The following is an 11,815-nucleotide window of genomic DNA, read 5'->3' on the forward strand; positions in this document are numbered from 1 at the left end:
ACCAATCGACTGCTAACTTACCAGAGAGGAAGTTTTGTAAATTAGATCCAAGATGACATACGCTCTCCGTCCATTGAAGTCCACCCCAAAAGGTTTCAATGACATTCAGGCCGAAAACGTATGCATTTTAGTCCTTAACTCGAGACAGAAACATGAAGTGAATGAGAACAACCACCATCTTTATTCAAATAATCGACTGATCATCTTATGTTATCAAGTTATATAACTGAACAATTTACAGTAGAACAACCACACGGTTCTTTTAAGTAGGTGAAGTTTATTGGGACAGTTACATCAGGAATAAGTAACCGTTGTAGTCATATAGGAAACTTTAGTCCGTTTCAAGACACTATATTTAGAAAAGGACTACATACTCGTAAAGCTCAACGACTCAATGGAACAGTGGGAGGAGTAGCAATACCGATAAAAGGCAACATTATCCACGACGGAATAATCTTAAATTTGGATCAGCCCTTCCAGTCTTTGGCTCTTAGAGTTGAATTAGGCAATATGTCGATTTTCTTCGTGTCGGAGCACACGGTACCATGATCTCTCGCAGACTTAAAGTAGTGGGAGGCTTTCTTTCAATAAACAGTATTTTCTACATCTCATGCGAAAACCATGCTCTGAATGTGAACCGTTACCTGGGTATTATTTGAAGTCACTTGAGTGAGCGCGCCAAGTTTCCTTAACTTAACGACGGATAGCGTAGCTGCAGGACAGTTTCAAAATGGCGTCTGTAGATGACGTAAATTACAAACAGAGCGCCGCATTGAATTTCTCACTGCAGAGAAAGAAACTGTGGGGAATATTCACAAACGCTTGCGCAAAGTCTATGGTGTATCTGCTGTCGATTGAAGCACAGTTAGTCGCTGGGCACGGAGAGTGAGATCATCAGAAAGCGATTCGGCGGAGCTCCACGATTTGCAGCTGATGGGAAGACCATCCACGGCTATCACACCTGACATGCTGCAGCGAGCTGATATTGTCATTCGCGAGGATAGACGCATTACGACTGGGCAGTTGGCGCTGCATCTCTCAGTTAGCAAGAGAAGTTCGTATAGTGAAGCACTGGCCCCGGGCCAGCAGTACAAGGATTGGTACCGACAGGGCATACACGACCTTGTTCCGCGTTGGAAGAAGGCAATAGAACGGGATGGAGAATACGTGGAAAGAATAGGGTGTGTAGATAAAACACCATTCTTTCGTGAGTGTTCAATAAAGCATTGTTGAATAAAAAAGATGCGAAGCATTACTTTCTGGACAACCCTCCTACTATCAACGGTGGGCGTGCACACGTGCCGGGGCAGTTGGGGTCCACATATAATGACAAAACAGATTTATCTGTCATCACATTAATGGACAACAAATCGCTGACTGCTACGAATGACGTGTCGTTATCGCTTCTGTTAGAGGAAATACTAGCTTTCCCTGCACTGCAGTAAAGTCCATTTGACAAGCACTCCACAATACTCTAGGATCAGATCAGTATCACATATATAGAAAGATCATGTGTGAATATCGTTGCTGTCAATGTACACACCCCACAGCTGGAAGCAATGTTACCAAAGAAAATTGAGAACGTAGTTACGAAATTTTATTGTACGAGATAAATGAGAATTTCAGCATTCACAAGGGAACTGATTGGCAAGAAATGTTCGCTTCCGTAATCGAATGGACTGCTAATAGCAATATGCCCCCATACGGGGTAACAATAGGTACAAATGACCGGTAATTGTCTCGTGAAACAATGTTTAATCCACGCCTGTACCAAGAAGAAGGTTAGTTGTCTCGCAGAATCGAATTACACGAAATTTGGACTTTTTTTGCAGTACAATTTAACTAATGTAGCGAACAAAAAATTTCCCCAAAGTGAGCAGAAGCGGTAGGAGAGAAATCACCACCCGCGTACTCCATTTACAGAAAGAGAATAGATTAACGTTTTAAAAAGTTACTAAACACAGCATCAACAGCACATACTGTAGTATGATCTGAAACTAGCCATCTGCCACACTTTTTAATAATGGTAAGATTAAACAGTGAAATACGGATGAGAGCTCCAATGTCACAAGTGAGGACGATGCATATTCTAATTCATATCAAACAATGTACATCTTATCCCCTCGTCCTATAGATCGATAGCACTATCATCATGTCTATTATAGACGTTTGAAAGAGTAGTTCAAAACAGGTTAGGATGGGGCATGGAGACGAATTATGTTTCTCATAACACTAAGTGATATTCTGGAAGAAGACAAGAGTATTCTTTATAATAGGGGGATTTTGACAGACGACATTCGACGGACGTTCGTACGTAATTGTTTTTTCTTACTGGTACTTTTTGATATATTTGTCTCTTTTTCCAAATTTAAAACCACAATTCTGCCAGTAGAGTTTATTTCAACCTGATTAGCTCAAAATATTATGTGTAGCTCTAAGCCTTTGCTGTTATACAGAATATATGTAAAATACAACGTCAATACCATGTGGTATTGGATAGTCGGGAGTGATCCCTTGTGGGTGCCATACAAACAGTGCAAGCATTCTGATACGGCGTTATGTTAAATTTGCAAAAATTATCGCCTGAAGCCAAAATATATGAGCGTACAAGAAATCAAATTTCAAATAGAGTTTATGTTCCATGAAACTCAGTCCATTGGCGAACATGGCCAAAATAATCAGTGGAATTACAAAAAAACAGCTTTTTTCGATTTCATTTATTATAAGGATCTAAAACTGACTTCGAAAAACTTGGATTTGTGTTGGGAATGTTTTCAATTAACTATCTGAATTTTTATTTTATGAAGGTAACTTTTAAAGAAAGACACTGCCGAAATTTTTTCACGAACTAAAAAAAAAATGGTTCTACGACCTTCTAGATCCGAGATAACTTTTTTTTTCAAATTTGTGAATGCACTTAACATCTTACAGCGATGCTCTTAATATCGAATTCTTACATTTTCAAGGATATTATACCAAAATACGTTTCACTGATTTTTAGCGTTAATAACTGACAAGGGAAGCTCCCCATCGCATCCCCTTCAGATTTAGTGGTTGGTTGATTCGGGAGAGGGGGGCCAAACGGTGAGGTTATCGGTCCAAGCGGATTAAGTAAGGATGGGGAAGGAAGTCGGCAGTGCCGTTTCAACGGAACCATACCGGCATTTGCCTGAAGCGATTTAGGGAAATCTCGGAAAACCTAAATCAGGATGGTCGAATACGGGTTTGAATCTTCGTCTTCCCGAATGGAAGTTCAGTATGCTAACCACTTCGCCACCTCGCTCGGCCTACATTTAGTCGTAAAATTGCATGTCAAATGCTGAACGTAAAAAATGGTTCTAATGGCTCTGAGCACTATGGGACTTAACTGCTAGCCGGCCGAAGTGGCCGTGCGGTTAAAGGCGCTGCAGTCTGGAACCGCAAGACCGCTACGGTCGCAGGTTCGAATCCTGCCTCGGGCATTGATGTTTGTGATGTCTTTAGGTTAGTTAGGTTTAACTAGTTCTAAGTTCTAGGGGACTAATAACCTCAGCAGTTGAGTCCCATAGTGCTCAGAGCCATTTGAACTTAACTGCTGTGGTCATCAGTCCCCTAGAACTTAGAACTACTTAAACCTAACTAACCTAAGGACATCACACACATCCATGCCCGAGGCAGGATTCGAACCTGCGACCGTAGCGGTCGTGCGGTTCCAGACTGTAGCGCCTTTAACCGCTCGACCACTCCGGCCGGCTACTGAACGTAGTTCAAGAATGAAAGCAGGAAGAAGGTGTACTGAACTGTGAAATAAGAAGCAAAATAAGTACAGTGAAAATTGCAATCTTAAGGTTTGCAGCATCGAGGGCACTGCAAACATTTTGGTGTCGTGGTTGAGTGGGCAAGGTGTTGGACTGCGAAACTGAAAATCGACGTTAAATCTCCCTTTGCTCCATTTTATTTTTCACAGATCTACGAACTTTCTGTCCGGTTATTGACCCGACTGTTCTCCTTCTGTAGTCTTAGAAATTGTCTTACTATACTGGTTATAGAATATGAGCCATAAAACAAGAATTTATTACTATCGCAAGTAAATGTGATGACTAGTGAGAGCATTCGATATGTCTTTTAGACCTCTCATAGTAATGAAAACAAAAAATTAATTCGTATGAACTATGTTACAACAAAGAAATTCAAGAAGCAAAACTTCCAAAAAGGAACGCAAGAGTCACGACATGTGGTGCTTGTGTAGAACGAAGAGGAGCCACGTGCGTCTGGAGGTCCCTTCGTTACACGTTGCTGTTGCCAACGGACCTTACACCACAAGACAAATACACATACTTCAGTGACCGGACGCACAGTTCATAATTTTGTGAAAAAAAAAAATGAGGCACGAGGGCGATATGAACACGTATCTACGAAGTTTGAATCCAAAACCGTGACCACGTAACCACAACGCTGTGGCCATTGACATTAACCCAATGTTGCACATCTTGAGCGTGGACCTTTGGCTGTTTCTATTTTGCTTCTTTTTCCACAGTTCAGTTCACGTTATTCCTGTTTCCATGCTTGATCTGTGTTCAGTTTTTACTGCTGTCTAGTGAGCTAAATCTGAGGACGTGCGGCGAGGAATTTCTCTTGTAACTGAGTGACGTTTGCAACTGCAGAGTGTGTTAGCTGGAGCGAGTGGTGGCATGAGGGGAACCGGCACGTGCCCGATTTGAAAATTGATTCAGAACGGCTGGCACATGCATAGACTTCGTTATCTCGGCGCGCTCCATTGTTTTCTCCGGAACTAGAAAAGTCCAGAAAGACCCTTCCCCCGCCAGGGCCAGCACATAATACCTCAACTTTGTCTACAAGCGAACTATAACGCAGAGTGGAATTTGTTTTGCAAATAAATTACGAAACAGTTATCAGTAGATTATAAGATGTGCGTGAACTGCAAGTGACAAGATAATTTTTACAACTTTTGATGAGTGAAAATTTTTTCAAGCATAGCTGTCTAGGATTTGAGGTTGATCTAAATAAAATCTGTTTAGACATGCACAATTTTGTGCAAGAATAAATCATGCTCTGATATTTACTACACAAAACTTCTCTATACGTTTATTTCATTATTTCACTCCGCTGCAAAACTCTGCTCAATAGTATAGCCTGTTGTTATACATTGTTGGAGCCATAAGTTCAGAAAATATTTGTGTAGACAATTTTATTTTGGAAATATTTTTGGAAGACTTTTTTGTGTAGCACATATAACATGTATGTTTGCCTCGCCCTGCTACCACTAATAAGTACAAACGGATGATGGTACGTGTTCCAGAAGCCCAGGCATCAAAGAATATACAGGCGCAGGCTGCTTGGAATCAGTTTCCGGAGCGAGTGCGTGTCGGTTCTCCTCACTTCACAGCCCGCTCGAGCAGGTGCACTTCCCACTTGCCTAGCGCATCGCTGTAAAATGTTAACTGCGTCCTCTGTTTTTTTTTTTTTAAGTTATCTCGCATCCAGAAGGTCCTAGAACTCTTTTTAAATTCGTGAAGAAGTGTCAGTAGTTTCTTTCTTTTAGAGTTACTTTCATAAAATAAGAATTGAGACAGTTAATTAAAAAAACCTGCCCAACACAGATGCAAGTTCTTCGAAATTATTTCTAGATCCCTAAAATCAATAAAATCGCAGAAATTATTTAATAGTATGATAATAGAACTCCTTTCGAAGCAAATAAGCAGAACACCACTACTGTCGGGCTATCCGCTGAGAAGATCTAGTCAGTTATCGAGAGGGCCTTTTCTCAAAATACCAGTACATCTAAAAAAAATTAATGTTTTTCAAAGAGGTGTTTTTTACTTACCGCAAGCTATACTTACACTAAACATCGAGTATGGGAACGTCAATGTTAGCGAGATTTTTAACGTGAATGTTAACCTGAATTTCAAGAGTTTATTCGATATGTATTGAAACGTAACGAATCAATTGATGTTTCTAGAAAAGCTATCGACAGGTCTTTTTAAGCCCTACAACTTCCTAGTTTAACATTTTAAGTGGGAGGCTTACTTTTTTTACTAACAACTTTGCGGTTTCTTTGGACATGTTCACCATTTGCATCAAGTTTCATGATACAGACTCCCTACTTACAATTTTATTTTGTATACTTTTGTTTGAGGTAATAATTGTTGCAAGCACTTAACAAAAATATTTGGACTCTAAGGTACCTACTGTGCATAGTACTGAATACTTCGCATATAGCGTAAGAATTTTACAATGACGGAGCAACAAATTCGATATCGAGGAGGGGGACATTTCAATATCGCTTCACTCGTACATGCACTGGAGAAATGCGATCCACATCTGCAGATGATGTTTTCATTCTGGGAGGAGAACCACTAAGATGAAAATCCTGCCAAAAGATTCATCTTGAAACGAATCGCACAGACAAATTTGTCAAGCTTGGACACCGAAAAACGTAACTAGTTAACCTGAAACTTAAGAAGACCGCTGGTTAGAAAATTGATTTTATGGCAGGTCTTGCATGAAAATAGAAACAGGGATGCCAGCTCTTACCAGAATTTCTACCCCGTTCACTTATGGATCTGAAAATATACTAGCCTTCGACAACATCTTTCGCTATGAACATTCTCCGTACTTGAAGTCTGAACGAATGTTTTGCTTAAACCTCATTAATAGACTTCATTTTCAAGGAATGGTGACCTTAATAAATGAAAAAGGAAACGACCAGCACTTGCAGTGGGACTGTGCCAAAATCTTAAAGGAAATGCATTTTTGCCGGCTGGAGCTCAATACAGAATTATCACCTTGGGCTTCGAGGGTTTTCGGAGATGAAAAAGTTTCAATAAATATGAAAGAAAGGCAAATTTACCTCCTCGACATTGCTGTTCTTTTTTCTCCCCATTTGTGCCGACGGACATCAAGACAGATTATGGAAGACGGTTTGACCTGTTCAAAGAAAGTTTCCTGGCACTAATGTGGAGAGGTTTTGGGAAATCTCACGAAATGTCAGCCCTGTTGTGTTCCACTTGTGTCCTCCTTTCAGTAGTCACTAGGCTCTTGGATGTTGGATATTTGTCCTTTATGAAAAAGAGTAATTATTTAACTGTTTTTGATTATATCCGACCGCTCATTATATAATGAGTCTATGAGATGAATGTGGTCGTAATTCAGAAATAGCTACTACTAGGCAGAGAATCAGAAACCACGTACCGCACGCTTTTCCGTAACTCTTGGAAAATTCGCATAAGTACTGGCGACTCTGATTTGTCAGACTAGTTTCATATATCTAATGGTGATTTCGTAGATTTACATACGAACAACAAAGCGCTTTCTATTCCGGGCTGTATCACATTTATCATTAAATCACTCTCCTATCTTCTTAGCATTAACATGAGTGATTTTCCGAAAGCTATCGCGTTTATTCCTAAACTCCACTCCCATTGCTTTTTTACTACGCGAAAAAACCCATAACTTGGTTCAGTTGTCATATTTAGAGAGCGCTTCCAAGGTTTATTTCAAGTTTTGGCTTTGAGGATCCCTCAGACATCGGGAACGGATATTCATCATTCTCTCAGAATAAGTAATTTAGTGGTAAAATCTATCTTTACGAGGGCAACGTTTCAGGAAAAATTAGTTACCACGATATTGGAAATGCGTTGTTCCTAAAAGTTACGATCTCCCGGCTAGTTACTCGTGAACATTAGAGGAACGGTGGCTTGTATGGGCCACGTAAGACTAAATTTAAAGAAAACTGTAGTTGTTGTTATGAAAAAAGGTACACCTACTTAAAACCTTTATTTGATCGTTTGTTTTGGTTTAAAAGGCTTAAAAATGTTAGCTAACCAAACGGAACACCATAATAATTTTTCTAACACTTACAATTCCAAACGTTACTAGAGTACTGAATAGCATGGGCAATACGTTGAAATACAGCTTTTTAAATGCAAAGGGTGTTTTTGTGGTTCACAAATTGTTCATACATCGAAAGTGCAGAATAATACAGAAATTAAAGTAAAAACTTACAACAGATACGATAATGTTAGTGTGGGAGTTAACAGATTGGTTCTTCCATACAATGCAAATTAATGAAGCAATACTGGTGTAATTTTCAAAGTTTAAATCACGATAAAAGAATACTTCCGCTGCCAAATAATTAATATGCAATATCTGCACAAAATTTATGTGGACAGCCGACATATGTTTCACACTGCTTCAGTTTTCTTCAAAAAATGCCTCAAGCAAAAAACACTGCTATCATTGTAAAATGGTCGATACTTAATGTACGCCCAAAGTCAGTGGGCAGCCCACATATCTTTCACACTGATACAATTTTCTTCAAAATATTCCTCTCAATGTTAGTTTGAAAGACGCACTCTAAGGTATCACAGATGCCTACTGATTCTCTCCAACTGATTGTTATCTCCTTTGCAGAACAGTTGCAGGAACGTTAAAACGATCTGCAGCAGCTCTTTCCGTGATTTCGCATACCAAAAGACTTGATAAGGCTTGTTTCATTGCTGTCTCGAGCGAGTCCCCTCGATCCTCAGTTGGCAATGTGCCCTAAAAATAAAAGAAAGGCTTAGTTATATGTCCCACACTACCCGACTAACATTGCACATTGAAACGTGGCTGGAAATAAGACTTCAGTGGGCGGGATTTCATCATTACAAAACAATCTGTATTAGACTACTTAAAAACTACTACTGGTATGATAATATTACTTCTTACCATCTTCAGTATAAATCGATGCTTAAAATTACACCGTGTAAGTAGGCTGTTTGGGTTTTTTTATTGGTAACGCCACCTCTGTATGAAAATCACGGGCTGTGCTGTGTGCAGTCTGTGGCTGCTTTGCATTGTTGTAATACTCGCCATTGTAGTGTTAGGCAGCTGGCTGTGAACAGCGCGTAGCGTTGCGCAGTTGGAGGTGAGCCGCCAGCAGTGGTGGATGTGGGGAGAGAGATGGCGGAGTTTTGAAATTTGTCATGAACTGCTATATTTATATATGATGATATCAAGGTAAATACATTGTTTGTTCTCTATTGAAATATTTCTTTTGCTAACTATCCCTATCAGCAGTAGTTAGTGCCTTCAGTAGTTTGAGTCTTTTATTTAGCTGGCAGTAGTGGCGCTCGCTGTATTGCAGTAGCTTGAGTAGCGAAGATTTTTGTGAGGTAAGTGATTTGTGAAAGGTATAGTTTACTGTTAGTCAGGGCCCATTCTTTTGTAGGGATTATTGAAAGTCAGATTGCGTTGCGCGAACAAAATATTGTGTGTGAGTTTAAACACAGTCATGTTTAATTGTTCAAAGGGGAAGTTTCAACCGTTCATCAACTTCGACACAGGAAAACAAATAGAATTAATTTGTGACGTAAACTCAACAGCTACACCACTCAAACTCCAGTACTTAGCGAATGGATGTATTCGCTTCATTCCACGCACTTCATGTGTGCTCTGTCCAAACGTGGCAAACCAAAGAAACACCAAGTGCCCCATGCTTCCCGTCGACTCATAATAACCGCAGTTATCCTGTACCCTGTTACTGTGGACTAATGATGTTGAAACAAATAATATGTTCCCAAAATTATATTGGAAATGCCAATGAAAATTATACGCACTCAAGCAGTCAAACAAGCAACATTGCAAAATTGTTTGATGATAAGTTTCGTTTTGGAGTCCTAGAAGAATCTGTGTAATACTTACGTGTTGTTTGAACCTACCGGCAACAAACCTAGCAGCCCGTCTCTGAACTGTTTCGATGTCTTCCTTCAATCCGACCAGGTACGGATCCCAAACTCTCGTACAGTACTGAAGAATAGGTCACACCAGAGTCCTAAATGCGGTCCCCTTTACACTGAACCACATTTTCCTAAAAGTCTCCCAAAAAACCCAAGTCGACCATTCACCTTCCCTACTACTTAAAACTTTATGTTCTTCCTTACGGCAGGTCTTGTCATAGGGGAGCCTCTCCAGAGATGTATACCGCATGAGAGTCTTGGAAAGTGATTCCAGTGGTGGTTTCCCGTTGTCTTCCACTGATGATAATGAGGACAACACAACACCCAGTCCCTGAGCGAAGAAAATCTCCGATCCAGCCGGTAATTGAACCCGGACCTTAGAACGTTAAGCCCAGAAATTTAAAGAGCGTGACTGTGTCAAGCAGCACATATCTACTACTGTATTGGAACTTAACGGGGTTTATTTATCCTACTCATGTGCAATAACTTCCATATTTGTACTTTTAAAGCTATTTGTCTTCATCACACCAACTAGAAATTTGGTGTAAGCAAACTTGTATCCACCTTTTGTTCCCCAACGACAACACCTTCCCTTGCACCACAACATCACCAGCGAACAACCGCAGTTTGCTGCCTACCCTGCCGCCATATCGTGTAAGTCTATATACCCTTGTCTTTGATGAAAACTCGACATCGAGGGAATCGCATTTGGTTCTATTTCGTCAGATGTGTTCGAGCCGCTCACCTATTCCATATGCTCATACCTTCGTTAACAGTCTGCAGCTGGGCACCGTGTCAAAGGTTTTCGAAAATCTAGATGTATGGAACGCGGTTGTTGCACTTCATCCATAGTTCACAGTATATCATTTGAGAAACGGGCAGGCTGTGTTCCACACGAGCGTTGCTTTCTAAGACGTGCTGATTAGTGTACAGAAGCTTTTCCCTCTCAAGGAAATTTATTATATCCGAACTGAGACTATGTTCAAGAATTCAGCTGGAAAACGATGTTAAGGACATTGGTCCGTAATACGTGCTACCCTTCTTACACGCAGGAGTCAGCTGTCCCTTTTTCCAGTCGCTTGAGATTTTGCGCTGGACGAGAGATTTGCGATGAGTGCGTGCTATGCAAGGGCCCATAGTCGATGAGTACTTCGTAAAACCCATTTGGGGTTTCATCCCGACCTGGAAAGTTATTTGTTTTCAACGCTTTCAGCTGTTTCTCCACGCCAGGGATGCCTATTGCAAAGCCGATCCAGGAGTCTGTGCAGTGGTCAAACGATTGTATGTTTATGCGATTCTCCTGCATGAACGATTTCTTAAACGCGAAATTTAAGACTTCGTCTTTCCTTTTGCCATCTTCTGTCGTCATTTGTCCGTTCTCTTTTAAAGCTGACTGCAGAACGATTCTATTGCCACCAACATACATTTTGTGTAACGACAACGAAGATATGATACATGAAATTAGTACTCCTACGGAAGAGGAAATGAAATGATTAGTAGTGGTACAGCGTGCCCCCAGCCAAGCACCGTAAGGTCGTTCCGGAGTATGTATGTAGTTGTAAATGTAGATTTACGAACGCTATTAGACTCGTAACGTTTAGTAAAAGTAACACACACATACGTACTTACATAATCCAACGCAAATGAAAAGAAATAAATTTCATGTACTTGTACCATCTGGCGGTCCCATATAGAAGTTTCCTCTGTTTTGTAAGCATTGACGTTAGGTATAAGGAATCTGTAAAACATCTGAAACATCTTATAAATCATGTATACCGTCTTTACTTAAATCAGAGTAATTTGAGAAACCTTTCCGAACGATATGTAACAAACAGCAACAGGCGAGACAACACATATGAACCTATCGTGACGGGAAATGAACCTAATAGCATGAGAAGAACAGCTGCTTGTCACTAGTGTCTTGTGAGATATCAAATCAGTATTTCTTTTTCGATACAGCCTGAATATTTGTGGATCATGAAGCGGGGCCACAAGGCATAATAAACTGGCGGCCGTACAACACGGGGCGACCATGTGCTTTGATAGGAAGGATGATAAGGTATATATGTCGAAATAAATCCAAAAGAAGTAGACTG

The sequence above is a fragment of the Schistocerca serialis genome, chromosome 3 (genome assembly GCF_023864345.2).
Source record: "Schistocerca serialis cubense isolate TAMUIC-IGC-003099 chromosome 3, iqSchSeri2.2, whole genome shotgun sequence".
In the NCBI taxonomy this organism is placed as follows: domain Eukaryota; kingdom Metazoa; phylum Arthropoda; class Insecta; order Orthoptera; family Acrididae; genus Schistocerca; species Schistocerca serialis.